This window comes from Oncorhynchus masou, chromosome 29, assembly GCF_036934945.1.
Source record: "Oncorhynchus masou masou isolate Uvic2021 chromosome 29, UVic_Omas_1.1, whole genome shotgun sequence".
Taxonomy (NCBI): domain Eukaryota; kingdom Metazoa; phylum Chordata; class Actinopteri; order Salmoniformes; family Salmonidae; genus Oncorhynchus; species Oncorhynchus masou.
The window spans coordinates 97,069,231-97,083,260 of record NC_088240.1 but is presented as its reverse complement, the minus strand read 5'-3'; the positions used below and the strand labels follow the sequence as shown (position 1 = coordinate 97,083,260).

Here is a 14,030-nt window from a genome sequence, read left to right as displayed (position 1 = left end):
CAGCACCTACAGATCTCTGCAGAGGGTAACTCACTCTACCTGAGACACACACACACACAGCACCTATAGATCTCTGCAGAGGTTAACTCACTCTACCTGAGACACACACACACACACACACAGCACCTATAGATCTCTGCAGAGGGTAACTCACTCTACCTGAGACACACACACAGCACCTACAGATCTCTGCAGAGGGTAACTCACTCTACCTGAGACACACACACACACAGCACCTATAGATCTCTGCAGAGGTTAACTCACTCTACCTGAGACACACACACACACACAGCACCTATAGATCTCTGCAGAGGTTAACTCACTCTACCTGAGACACACACACACACAGCACCTATAGATCTCTACAGAGGTGAACTCACTCCACCTAAGAGCCAGACACACAGCACCTGTAGATCTCTGCAGAGGTTAACTCACTCTACCTGAGACACACACACACACACACACACACACACACAGCACCTATAGATCTCTGCAGAGGTTAACTCACTCTACCTGAGACACACACACACACACACACAGCACCTATAGATCTCTGCAGAGGTTAACTCACTCTACCTGAGACACACACACACACACACACACACACACACACACACAGCACCTATAGATCTCTGCAGAGGTTAACTCACTCTACCTGAGACATACACACACACACACACAGCCCCTATAGATCTCTGCAGAGGTTAACTCACTCTACCTAAGAGACACACACACACCACCTATAGATCTCTGCAGAGGTTAACTCACTCCACCTCAGAGACACACACACAGCAGCTGCAGGCTGGCAGTGGCCTCAGCTGTGACCCGTTTCCCCTCCACCTGCGAGTTTCCCCTCCCGAGTAAAAAACACAACAACAACAATAACAACCCCTCTGTCACCATGACAACCTCTCTATCACGGTGACCCAGTTACTCCACAAGGACCACTCCTCGTCTTAAATCATAGGCAGACCAGGACACTAGGTTAGCGAGGCTAGCGAAACCAAATGAGTCTGGAGAAGGGACCCAACCAAGCTAACGATCATCTGTCACAGAGGCAGCTCTTACACATAGACCCTTACAGAGAAATTCACGGTTACCGAGCATATAAATAGCCCAGTGTGCATCCCAAATGGCACCCTATTCCCTATATAGTGCACTACTTTAGACCAGGGCCAAATGGCACTTTTCCCTAAATAGTGCACTACTTTAGACCAGGACCAAATGGCACCCTATTCCCTATATAGTGCACTACTTTAGACCAGGACCAAATGGAACCCTTTTCCCTATATATATAGTGCACTACTTTAGACCAGGACCAAATGGCACCATTTTCCCTATATATATATAGTGCACTACTTTAGACCAGGACCAAATGGCACCCTATTCCCTATATAGTGCACTACTTTATACCATAACCCATAGAGAATAGTAGGGTGCCATTCTAAGATCAATAAATAATATAGTTGACAAAGGAGGAACATTGTGTTTAATATGAGGGTTGTTTCCCAGAACTCAGTCACACTGTTTAGTTATGTCATTAGGTGGCAGAGTCAGAGTCAAATCACTCAGGGTGAACTAAACACAGCTGTAGTTTCTGTTTAATTATGTCACTAGGTGGCAGAGTCAGAGTCAAATCACTCAGGGTGAACTAAACACAGCTGTAGTTCCTGTTTAGTTATGTCATTAGGTGGCAGAGTCAGAGTCAAATCACTCAGGGTGAACTAAACACAGCTGTAGTTTCCGTTTAATTATGTCATTAGGTGGCAGAGTCAGAGTCAAATCACTCAGGGTGAACTAAACACAGCTGTAGTTTCTGTTTAATTATGTCACTAGGTGGCAGAGGCAGAGTCAAATCACTCAGGGTGAACTAAACACAGCTGTAGTTTCTGTTTAATTATGTCACTAGGTGGCAGAGTCAGAGTCAAATCACTCAGGGTGAACTAAACACAGCTGTAGTTTCTGTTTAATTATGTCACTAGGTGGCAGAGTCAGAGTCAAATCACTCAGGGTGAACTAAACACAGCTGTAGTTTCTGTTTAATTATGTCATTAGGTGGCAGAGGCAGAGTCAAATCACTCAGGGTGAACTAAACACAGCTGTAGTTCCTGTTTAGTTATGTCATTAGGTGGCAGAGTCAGAGTCAAATCACTCAGGGTGAACTAAACACAGCTGTAGTTTCTGTTTAGTTGTGTCATTAGGTGGCAGAGTCAGAGTCAAATCACTCAGGGTGAACTAAACACAGCTGTAGTTTCTGTTTAGTTATGTCATTAGGTGGCAGAGTCAGAGTCAAATCACTCAGGGTGAACTAAACACAGCTGTAGTTTCTGTTTAATTATGTCATTAGGTGGCAGAGGCAGAGTCAAATCACTCAGGGTGAACTAAACACAGCTGTAGTTTCTGTTTAATTATGTCATTAGGTGGCAGAGTCAGAGTCAAATCACTCAGGGTGAACTAAACACAGCTGTAGTTCCTGTTTAATTATGTCATTAGGTGTCAGAGTCAAATCACTCAGGGTGAACTAAACACAGCTGTAGTTTCTGTTTAATTATGTCATTAGGTGGCAGAGTCAAATCACTCAGGGTGAACTAAACACAGCTGTAGTTTCTGTTTAATTATGTCATTAGGTGGCAGAGTCAGAGTCAAATCACTCAGGGTGAACTAAACACAGCTGTAGTTTCTGTAGTTTTTTATTTATTTATTTTATTTATTTCACCTTTATTTAACCAGGTAGGCAAGTTGAGAACAAGTTCTCATTTACAATTGCGACCTGGCCAAGATAAAGCAAAGCAGTTCGACACATACAACGACACAGAGTCACACATGGAGTAAAACAAACACAGTCAATAGTATAGTTACATAGTATAGTTTGAGGCATGTTCTGGATGTACTGTGATCTGTAAGCAAGTCAACTGTCTGATGATATAAATCTACCTTTAAAAATCATTCTGCCATTTCCTGGTCGCTAAAATTCGAATAGTTTGCATAATTTCAGTTTGTGTGCCACAAAACAAGCAAGTATATTGGTACGATGATTACCTACATCTTAAATATAATAATTATTTTTCTTTAGCAAAAAATATTGTATTTTTCATGTGTTTGAAGCTGGTGTACAAAACAAGGAAGTAAAAGATATTAAAAACTCAACTTAACAGGCAGCATCGAAATAGAGCACATAGAACATATCTATTGATTCTTAGACTTGCATTCAATGCAAATGGCAGATCTATAACACACATCTCTATGTGAATTTGGTCTGATCACCCCCCCCCCCCCCCCACCCCCAAAAAAACACACACACATTGCAGCATAAACTAGAAGAGGTCGTGTTAACGCAGAATTCAGCGGGGGTTTTTTCCACGCAGAACAAATATATATCTTTGCGGCGATTTAAACAATTATTCCTATTGTCATTTCTGCTCCACTTCAGTCACGGTTCGCACCAAATCATGAATTTAAAGAAGAACTCATTTTGTGCTTCAGTTGTATTTCTCCATTCATGGGGGGGGGGTCATAGTTTCAGGACATGCCTCCATTTTCTTTCTGTAGTTTGAGGCGCGGGGATGTTCTGACTCAGCCTGTCTGCCGTTTGTTCAGAGACAACAATATTAGGGAAGTGCAAATAGTGACGGTTTTGGCAGATTTGAATTCTGTTGTTGATCACAAGCATGCAGTGAGTTGTACGACATCATCATACACACTATAACGATGTCATATAACTAACTGGAGCTCTACCTTGAACCAGAGACACAGTCAGACAGTTACTAAGGAAGAACTCATCTTTTACAAGGCCATTTATACACACACACACACACACACACACTACACACTACACACACACTACACACACACACTACACGCTACACACTACACACACACGTTTTGTTTTCTTGGTAAAACCCCATTCTAGTTTCAGAAAGGATCATTGATAAAGCCCACTACAACAACACATGTACAGGTTAAATGTATTCACATGGAACCGTCGAGGGCCATTCACATAAAATAACTGGATCGATTGGATTAGGGGTTACATTTATATAATTTTATTTCCTTTCTAATAATAAAAAACACCCAACAACATCGTGTTAACTTGTTTTTGAGGGTGGAAGAACGCAGAAACACCCAGCTGCAGTTTCAGAGTAAATAACGGAATACAAAGAAACACTATTTAAAGACTACTGGCTTCCAAGCAGGACAAGACCACATGGCAGGGAGACATTCATGGCTTAGACTTCCAGCCTGTACATCTACTGAAGACAATACAACATGGAGCTATGGGCATAAACACAGGGAGGAATTCACAGGCACGAAGGAATAGGGGGGGGGGGGTAGTTCTCACCAATCTGTTGGGCTTGCAAGAGAGACAAAACAAGAGAGAGGGGAAAGGAGGGAGGGGAGGGAGCCAGAGGGGGGGGGAGCAGGAGAGCAAGGAAGGAGACAGAAGGAATGAAGAGAAGGAAGAAAAGTGAGAGGGGAGGGAACGAGAGAAAGAGGGAGAGTGAGGGAAGGAAAGTGAGGGGAGGGAAGGAAAGAGAAAGAGGGAGAGCGAGGGAAGGAAAGAGAATGGGAGTGAGGGAAGGAGGGAGGGAAGGAAGAGAGGAAAGAGTGGGATGGAAGAGAGGGAGCGAGAGATGGGAAGGAAGGGAAGGAGAAAGTGAAAGAAGGGAAGGAAGGAAAGACAGAGGGAAGGAAAGGAAAGGAAGGAGGGAGGGAAGGAAAGAAGGGAAGGAGAAAGTGAAAGAAGGGAAGGAGCTAAAGAGAAAGTGAGGGAAGGAAGGAGAGAGGGAAGGAAGGAAGGAGAGAGGGAGAGAGCTGTTTGTTATTTTTTAAATGTGATTCTCAGGAGGCTGTTCCACTGGTAACCATCAACACATCCTCACTAAACACTACTGGCCTCAGGCCTGTTCAGTACAAAGCAACACATCCTCACTAAACACTACTGGCCTCAGGCCTGTTCAGTACAAAGCAACACATCCTCACTAAACACTACTGGCCTCAGGCCTGTTCAGTACAAAGCAACACATCCTCACTAAACACTACTGGCCTCAGGCCTGTTCAGTACAAAGCAACACATCCTCACTAAACACTACTGGCCTCAGGCCTGTTCAGTACAAAGCAACACATCCTCACTAAACACTACTGGCCTCAGGCCTGTTCAGTACAAAGCAACACATCCTCACTAAACACTACTGGCCTCAGGCCTGTTCAGTACAAAGCAACACATCCTCACTAAACACTACTGGCCTCAGGCCTGTTCAGTACAAAGCAACACATCCTCACTAAACACTACTGGCCTCAGGCCTGTTCAGTACAAAGCAACACATCCTCACTAAACACTACTGGCCTCAGGCCTGTTCAGTACAAAGCAACACATCCTCACTAAACACTACTGGCCTCAGGCCTGTTCAGTACAAAGCAACACATCCTCACTAAACACTACTGGCCTCAGGCCTGTTCAGTACAAAGCAACACATCCTCACTAAACACTACTGGCCTCAGGCCTGTTCAGTACAAAGCAACACATCCTCACTAAACACTACTGGCCTCAGGCCTGTTCAGTACAAAGCAACACATCCTCACTAAACACTACTGGCCTCAGGCCTGTTCAGTACAAAGCAACACATCCTCACTAAACACTACTGGCCTCAGGCCTGTTCAGTACAAAGCAACACATCCTCACTAAACACTACTGGCCTCAGGCCTGTTCAGTACAAAGCAACACATCCTCACTAAACACTACTGGCCTCAGGCCTGTTCAGTACAAAGCAACACATCCTCACTAAACACTACTGGCCTCAGGCCTGTTCAGTACAAAGCAACACATCCTCACTAAACACTACTGGCCTCAGGCCTGTTCAGTACAAAGCAACACATCCTCACTAAACACTACTGGCCTCAGGCCTGTTCAGTACAAAGCAACACATCCTCACTAAACACTACTGGCCTCAGGCCTGTTCAGTACAAAGCAACACATCCTCACTAAACACTACTGGCCTCAGGCCTGTTCAGTACAAAGCAACACATCCTCACTAAACACTACTGGCCTCAGGCCTGTTCAGTACAAAGCAACACATCCTCACTAAACACTACTGGCCTCAGGCCTGTTCAGTACAAAGCAACACATCCTCACTAAACACTACTGGCCTCAGGCCTGTTAAGTACAAAGCAACACATCCTCACTAAACACTACTGGCCTCAGGCCTGTTCAGTACAAAGCAACACATCCTCACTAAACACTACTGGCCTCAGGCCTGTTCAGTACAAAGCAACACACCCTCACTAAACACTACTGGCCTCAGGCCTGTTCAGTACAAAGCAACACACCCTCACTAAACACTACTGGCCTCAGGCCTGTTCAGTACAAAGCAACACATCCTCACTAAACACTACTGGCCTCAGGCCTGTTCAGTACAAAGCAACACATCCTCACTAAACACTACTGGCCTCAGGCCTGTTCAGTACAAAGCAACACATCCTCACTAAACACTACTGGCCTCAGGCCTGTTCAGTACAAAGCAACACATCCTCACTAAACACTACTGGCCTCAGGCCTGTTCAGTACAAAGCAACACATCCTCACTAAACACTACTGGCCTCAGGCCTGTTCAGTACAAAGCAACACATCCTCACTAAACACTACTGGCCTCAGGCCTGTTCAGTACAAAGCAACACATCCTCACTAAACACTACTGGCCTCAGGCCTGTTCAGTACAAAGCAACACATCCTCACTAAACACTACTGGCCTCAGGCCTGTTCAGTACAAAGCAACACATCCTCACTAAACACTACTGGCCTCAGGCCTGTTCAGTACAAAGCAACACATCCTCACTAAACACTACTGGCCTCAGGCCTGTTCAGTACAAAGCAACACATCCTCACTAAACACTACTGGCCTCAGGCCTGTTCAGTACAAAGCAACACATCCTCACTAAACACTACTGGCCTCAGGCCTGTTCAGTACGAAGCAACACATCCTCACTAAACACTACTGGCCTCAGGCCTGTTCAGTACAAAGCAACACACACACACTCTCTCCCTCAGTCACACACTAACCCTTCCACACACTCACTCTCTCCCCAGGCCCAGACAACTGTCTGATAAAGCCCCTCTATCTCCATCTAAATAGTGGAGTCTTACAGCCCAACAGCCTGACGTGGTTCAGCCCAGACTCTACTGAGGAAAAGAACCAGAGTTCCATTCTCTGGCCTCAGACCCAGACAGAACCAGAGTTCCATTCTCTGGCCTCAGACCCAGAGCTCCATTCTCTGGCCTCAGACCCAGACAGAACCAGAGCTCCATTCTGTGGCCTCAGACCCAGACAGAACCAGAGCTCCATTCTGTGGCCTCAGACCCAGACAGAACCAGAGCTCCATTCTCTGGCCTCAGACCCAGACAGAACCAGAGCTCCATTCTCTGGCCTCAGACCCAGACAGAACCAGAGCTCCATTCTCTGGGCTCAGACCCAGACAGAACCAGAGCTCCATTCTCTGGGCTCAGACCCAGACAGAACCAGAGCTCCATTCTCTGGGCTCAGACCCAGACAGAACCAGAGCTCCATTCTCTGGGCTCAGACCCAGACAGAACCAGAGCTCCATTCTGTGGCCTCAGACCCAGACAGAACCAGAGCTCCATTCTCTGGCCTCAGACCCAGACAGAACCAGAGCTCCATTCTGTGGCCTCAGACCCAGAAAGAACCAGTCTACCGCGACCCAAATGGCACCCTATTCCCAAACTACTGCACTACTTTAGAGGAACCCCATAGGACTCTGGTCAAACGTAGTGCACTAAATAGGGAATAAGGGTGACATTTGGGTTCCCCGGCTCACTTCACAGGGGGGGAAAGTGCAGCATAAGCAGCAACGGTCCAGATTGGCGACCCTGTAGGTCAGCCGGGTGCATTACTCAGAAATCACATTTCTGGGTGAACAGGCCCATGGTTTACAGCCAGGATATAAATCTATAGCAACAACAACCTGGACACAAGCAGCTACTCACAGAAAAGACAAGAGGGGGAGAGGGGAGAGAGGAGAGGGGAGGAGAGAGGAGAGAGGAGAGAGGAGAGAGGAGAGGAGAGAGGAGAGGGGAGGAGAGAGGAGAGGGGAGGAGAGAGGAGAGGGGAGGAGAGAGGGAGAGGGAGAGGGGGAGGGGGAGAGGGGAGGAGAGAGGGAGGGAGAGGGGAGAGGGGAGGGGAGAGGGGGGGAGAGGAGAGGGGGAGAGGGGGAGGAGAGAGGAGAGGAGAGAGAGGAGAGGGAAGGAGAGAGGAGAGGAGAGGGGAGGAGAGAGGAGAGGGGAGGAGAGAGGAGAGGGGAGGAGAGAGGGGGAGAGAGAGAGGAGAGAGGGGAGAGAGAGGGAGAGAGGAGGAGAGAGAGGAGAGGGAGAGGGGGAGGAGAGGGAGAGGGGAGAGAGAGGAGAGGGAAGGAGAGAGGAGAGGGGAGGAGAGGGAAGGAGAGAGGAGAGGGAGAGAGGAGGAGAGGGAGAGGAGGAGAGGGGGGGAGAGGAGAGAGGGGAGGAGAGAGGGGGAGGGGAGGGGAGGAGGGGGAGAGGGGAGAGGGGGGGGAGAGAGGAGAGGGAAGGAGAGAGGAGAGGGGAGGGGAGAGGGAGAGGAGAGGGGAGGAGAGGGGAGGGGGAGAGAGGGGAGGGGAGGAGGGAGGAGAGAGGAGAGGGGGAGAGGGAGGAGGGAGGGAGAGGGGAGAGGGAGGAGAGGGAGAGAGAGGAGAGGGGAAGGAGAGGGAAGGAGAGGGAAGGAGAGAGGAGAGGGGAGGAGAGGGAAGGAGAGAGGAGAGGTGAGAGGAGAGGGGGGAGGAGAGAGGAGAGGGAAGGAGAGAGGAGAGGGGAGGAGAGAGGGGAGGAGAGAGGAGAGGTGAGGTGAGGAGAGAGAAGAGGGAAGGAGAGAGAGGAGAGAGGAGGAGAGAGGAGAGGGGAGGAGAGGGGAGCAGAGGGTGGTGGTGACAGGTGGTGACGCCAGTACATCACTGGGGCTTCCTGCTGTCCAGCACCTCTACAGGCCGTGTCAGAGGAAGGCCCGAAAAAAAGACTCCAGCCACCCTCGTCATAGACTGTTCTCTCTGCTTCCGCACGGTAAGCGGTACCGGAACACCAAGTCTAGGTCCAAGAGGTTCCCAAACAGCTTCTACCCCCCCAAGCCATAAGACTGCTGAACATCTAATCAAATGGCTACTCAGACTATTTACATTGACCCCCCCTTTGATTTAACAATGATGCTACTCTGTTTATTATCTATACACAGTCACTTCACCCCTACCTACATGTCCCAATGACCTCAACTAACCTGTGCCCCCTCACATAGACTCTGTACCGTAACACCCTGTATATAGCCTCCACATTGACTCTGTACTGTAACTCCCTGTAAGACAGATAAGACATGTAAATGAAGAGCAGCTCTCCCCCCTAACAGACAGATAAGACCAGTCTAATGTAAATGAAGAGCAGCTCTCCCCCCTAACAGACAGATAAGACCAGTCTAATGTAAATGAAGAGCAGCTCTCCCCCCTAACAGACAGATAAGACCAGTCTAATGTAAATGAAGAGCAGCTCTCCCCCCTAACAGACAGATAAGACCAGTCTAATGTAAATGAAGAGCAGCTCTCCCCCCCTAACAGACAGATAAGACCAGTCTAATGTAAATGAAGAGCAGCTCTCCCTCCCTAACAGACAGATAAGACTACAGTCTAATGTAAATGAAGAGCAGCTCTCCCCCCTAACAGACAGATAAGACCAGTCTAATGTAAATGAAGAGCAGCTCTCCCCCCTAACAGGCAGATAAGACCAGTCTAATGTAAATGAAGAGCAGCTCTCCCTCCCTAACAGACAGATAAGACCAGTCTAATGTAAATGAAGAGCAGCTCTCCCCCCTAACAGACAGATAAGACCAGTCTAATGTAAATGAAGAGCAGCTCTACCCCTAACAGACAGATAAGACCAGTCTAATGTAAATGAAGAGCAGCTCTCCCCCTAACAGACAGATAAGACTACAGTCTAATGTAAATGAAGAGCAGCTCTCCCCCCTAACAGACAGATAAGACCCGTCTAATGTAAATGAAGAGCAGCTCTCCCCCCCTAACAGACAGATAAGACCAGTCTAATGTAAATGAAGAGCAGCTCTCCCCCCTAACAGACAGATAAGACTACAGTCTAATGTAAATGAAGAGCAGCTCTCCCCCCTAACAGACAGATAAGACTACAGTCTAATGTAAATGAAGAGCAGCTCTCCCCCCCTAACAGACAGATAAGACCAGTCTAATGTAAATGAAGAGCAGCTCTCCCCCCTAACAGACAGATAAGACCAGTCTAATGTAAATGAAGAGCAGCTCTCCCCCTAACAGACAGATAAGACCAGTCTAATGTAAATGAAGAGCAGCTCTCCCCCTAACAGACAGATAAGACCAGTCTAATGTAAATGAAGAGCAGCTCTCCCCCCCTAACAGACAGATAAGACCAGTCTAATGTAAATGAAGAGCAGCTCTCCCCCCTAACAGACAGATAAGACCAGTCTAATGTAAATGAAGAGCAGCTCTCCCCTAACAGACAGATAAGACCAGTCTAATGTAAATGAAGAGCAGCTCTCCCCCTAACAGACAGATAAGACCAGTCTAATGTAAATGAAGAGCAGCTCTCCCCCCCTAACAGACAGATAAGACCAGTCTAATGTAAATGAAGAGCAGCTCTCCCCCTAACAGACAGATAAGACCAGTCTAATGTAAATGAAGAGCAGCTCTCCCCCTAACAGACAGATAAGACCAGTCTAATGTAAATGAAGAGCAGCTCTCCCCCCTAACAGACAGATAAGACCAGTCTAATGTAAATGAAGAGCAGCTCTCCCCCCCTAACAGACAGATAAGACCAGTCTAATGTAAATGAAGAGCAGCTCTCCCCCCCTAACAGACAGATAAGACTACAGTCTAATGTAAATGAAGAGCAGCTCTCCCCCCCTAACAGACAGATAAGACCAGTCTAATGTAAATGAAGAGCAGCTCTCCCCCCCTAACAGACAGATAAGACCAGTCTAATGTATAACAGAAGTGTGGTGTCTAACGCCAACTTATCCTGGGATTCAGTGAGACACTATGACTGGTAACAGTAGATGACTCGACAGACTACGCCGAGTCACTGAAACACAGCTACTGACGACACCAAGCCTTTCTAGTCTGGGCTGTCTAACACACAGGACCAGGCCACAAAGCCTGAGACACAAACCAAACAGGGCTACTCTGGGACACAGCTACTGACGACACTAAGCCACCTCGTTATGACTGAGACCACTTCCTCCACAGCCTGTCTAGTCTGGGCTGTCTAACACACAGGACCAGGCCACAAAGCCTGAGACACCGACCAAACAGGGCTACTCTGGGACACAGCTACTGACGACACTAAGCCTGTCTAGTCTGGGCTGTCTAACACACAGGACCAGGCCACAAAGCCTGCGACAGACCGAACAGGGCTACTCTGGGACACAGCTACTGACGACACCAAGCCACCTCGTTATGACTGAGACCACTTCCTCCACAGCCTGTCTAGTCTGGGCTGTCTAACACACAGGACCAGGCCACAAAGCCTGAGACACCGACCAAACAGGGCTACTCTGGGACACAGCTACTGACGACACTAAGCCACCTCGTTATGACTGAGACCACTTCCTCCACAGCCTGTCTAGTCTGGGCTGTCTAACACACAGGACCAGGCCACAAAGCCTGCGACACAAACCGAACAGGGCTACTCTGGGACACAGCTACTGACGACACTAAGCCTGTCTAGTCTGGGCTGTCTAACACACAGGACCAGGCCACAAAGCCTGCGACAGACCGAACAGGGCTACTCTGGGACACAGCTACTGACGACACTAAGCCTGTCTAGTCTGGGCTGTCTAACACACAGGACCAGGCCACAAAGCCTGCGACAGACCGAACAGGGCTACTCTGGGACACAGCTACTGACGACACTAAGCCACCTCGTTATGACTGAGACCACTTCCTCCACAGCCTGTCTAGTCTGGGCTGTCTAACACACAGGACCAGGCCACAAAGCCTGAGACAGACCGAACAGGGCTACTCTGGGACACAGCTACTGACGACACTAAGCCTGTCTAGTCTGGGCTGTCTAACACACAGGACCAGGCCACAAAGCCTGCGACAGACCGAACAGGGCTACTCTGGGACACAGCTACTGACGACACCAAGCCACCTCGTTATGACTGAGACCACTTCCTCCACAGCCTGTCTAGTCTGGGCTGTCTAACACACAGGACCAGGCCACAAAGCCTGAGACACCGACCAAACAGGGCTACTCTGGGACACAGCTACTGACGACACTAAGCCACCTCGTTATGACTGAGACCACTTCCTCCACAGCCTGTCTAGTCTGGGCTGTCTAACACACAGGACCAGGCCACAAAGCCTGCGACACAAACCGAACAGGGCTACTCTGGGACACAGCTACTGACGACACTAAGCCTGTCTAGTCTGGGCTGTCTAACACACAGGACCAGGCCACAAAGCCTGCGACAGACCGAACAGGGCTACTCTGGGACACAGCTACTGACGACACCAAGCCACCTCGTTATGACTGAGACCACTTCCTCCACAGCCTGTCTAGTCTGGGCTGTCTAACACACAGGACCAGGCCACAAAGCCTGAGACACCGACCAAACAGGGCTACTCTGGGACACAGCTACTGACGACACTAAGCCACCTCGTTATGACTGAGACCACTTCCTCCACAGCCTGTCTAGTCTGGGCTGTCTAACACACAGGACCAGGCCACAAAGCCTGCGACACAAACCGAACAGGGCTACTCTGGGACACAGCTACTGACGACACTAAGCCTGTCTAGTCTGGGCTGTCTAACACACAGGACCAGGACCAGGCCACAAAGCCTGCGACAGACCGAACAGGGCTACTCTGGGACACAGCTACTGACGACACTAAGCCTGTCTAGTCTGGGCTGTCTAACACACAGGACCAGGCCACAAAGCCTGCGACAGACCGAACAGGGCTACTCTGGGACACAGCTACTGACGACACTAAGCCTGTCTAGTCTGGGCTGTCTAACACACAGGACCAGGCCACAAAGCCTGCGACAGACCGAACAGGGCTACTCTGGGGCACAGCTACTGACGACACTAAGCCACCTCGTTATGACTGAGACCACTTCCTCCACAGCCTGTCTAGTCTGGGCTGTCTAACACACAGGACCAGGCCACAAAGCCTGAGACACAAACCAAACAGGGCTACTCTGGGACACAGCTACTGACGACACTAAGCCTGTCTAGTCTGGGCTGTCTAACACACAGGACCAGGCCACAAAGCCTGCGACAGACCGAACAGGGCTACTCTGGGACACAGCTACTGACGACACCAAGCCACCTCGTTATGACTGAGACCACTTCCTCCACAGCCTGTCTAGTCTGGGCTGTCTAACACACAGGACCAGGCCACAAAGCCTGCGACACAAACCGAACAGGGCTACTCTGGGACACAGCTACTGACGACACTAAGCCTGTCTAGTCTGGGCTGTCTAACACACAGGACCAGGCCACAAAGCCTGCGACAGACCGAACAGGGCTACTCTGGGACACAGCTACTGACGACACTAAGCCTGTCTAGTCTGGGCTGTCTAACACACAGGACCAGGCCACAAAGCCTGAGACACCGACCAAACAGGGCTACTCTGGGACACAGCTACTGACGACACTAAGCCTGACTAGTCTGGGCTGTCTAACACACAGGACCAGGCCACAAAGCCTGCGACAGACCGAACAGGGCTACTCTGGGACACAGCTACTGACGACACTAAGCCTGTCTAGTCTGGGCTGTCTAACACACAGGACCAGGCCACAAAGCCTGCGACAGACCGAACAGGGCTACTCTGGGACACAGCTACTGACGACACTAAGCCTGTCTAGTCTGGGCTGTCTGACACACAGGACCAGGCCACAAAGCCTGCGACACAGACCAAACAGGGCTACTCTGGGACACAGCCAGGCTCCGTTGGCCAGCTCATTATAACAGATGAT

General features: G+C 49.2%; 1 protein-coding gene across 1 annotated transcript in view; it reads right to left on the bottom strand.

The window, feature by feature from the left end:
• The window catches only part of LOC135519856 (threonylcarbamoyladenosine tRNA methylthiotransferase-like), a 528,096-nt gene that overhangs the window by 512,953 nt on the left and 1,113 nt on the right, over nucleotides 1-14,030 (bottom strand). The gene's annotated exons all lie outside the window — the stretch shown is intronic.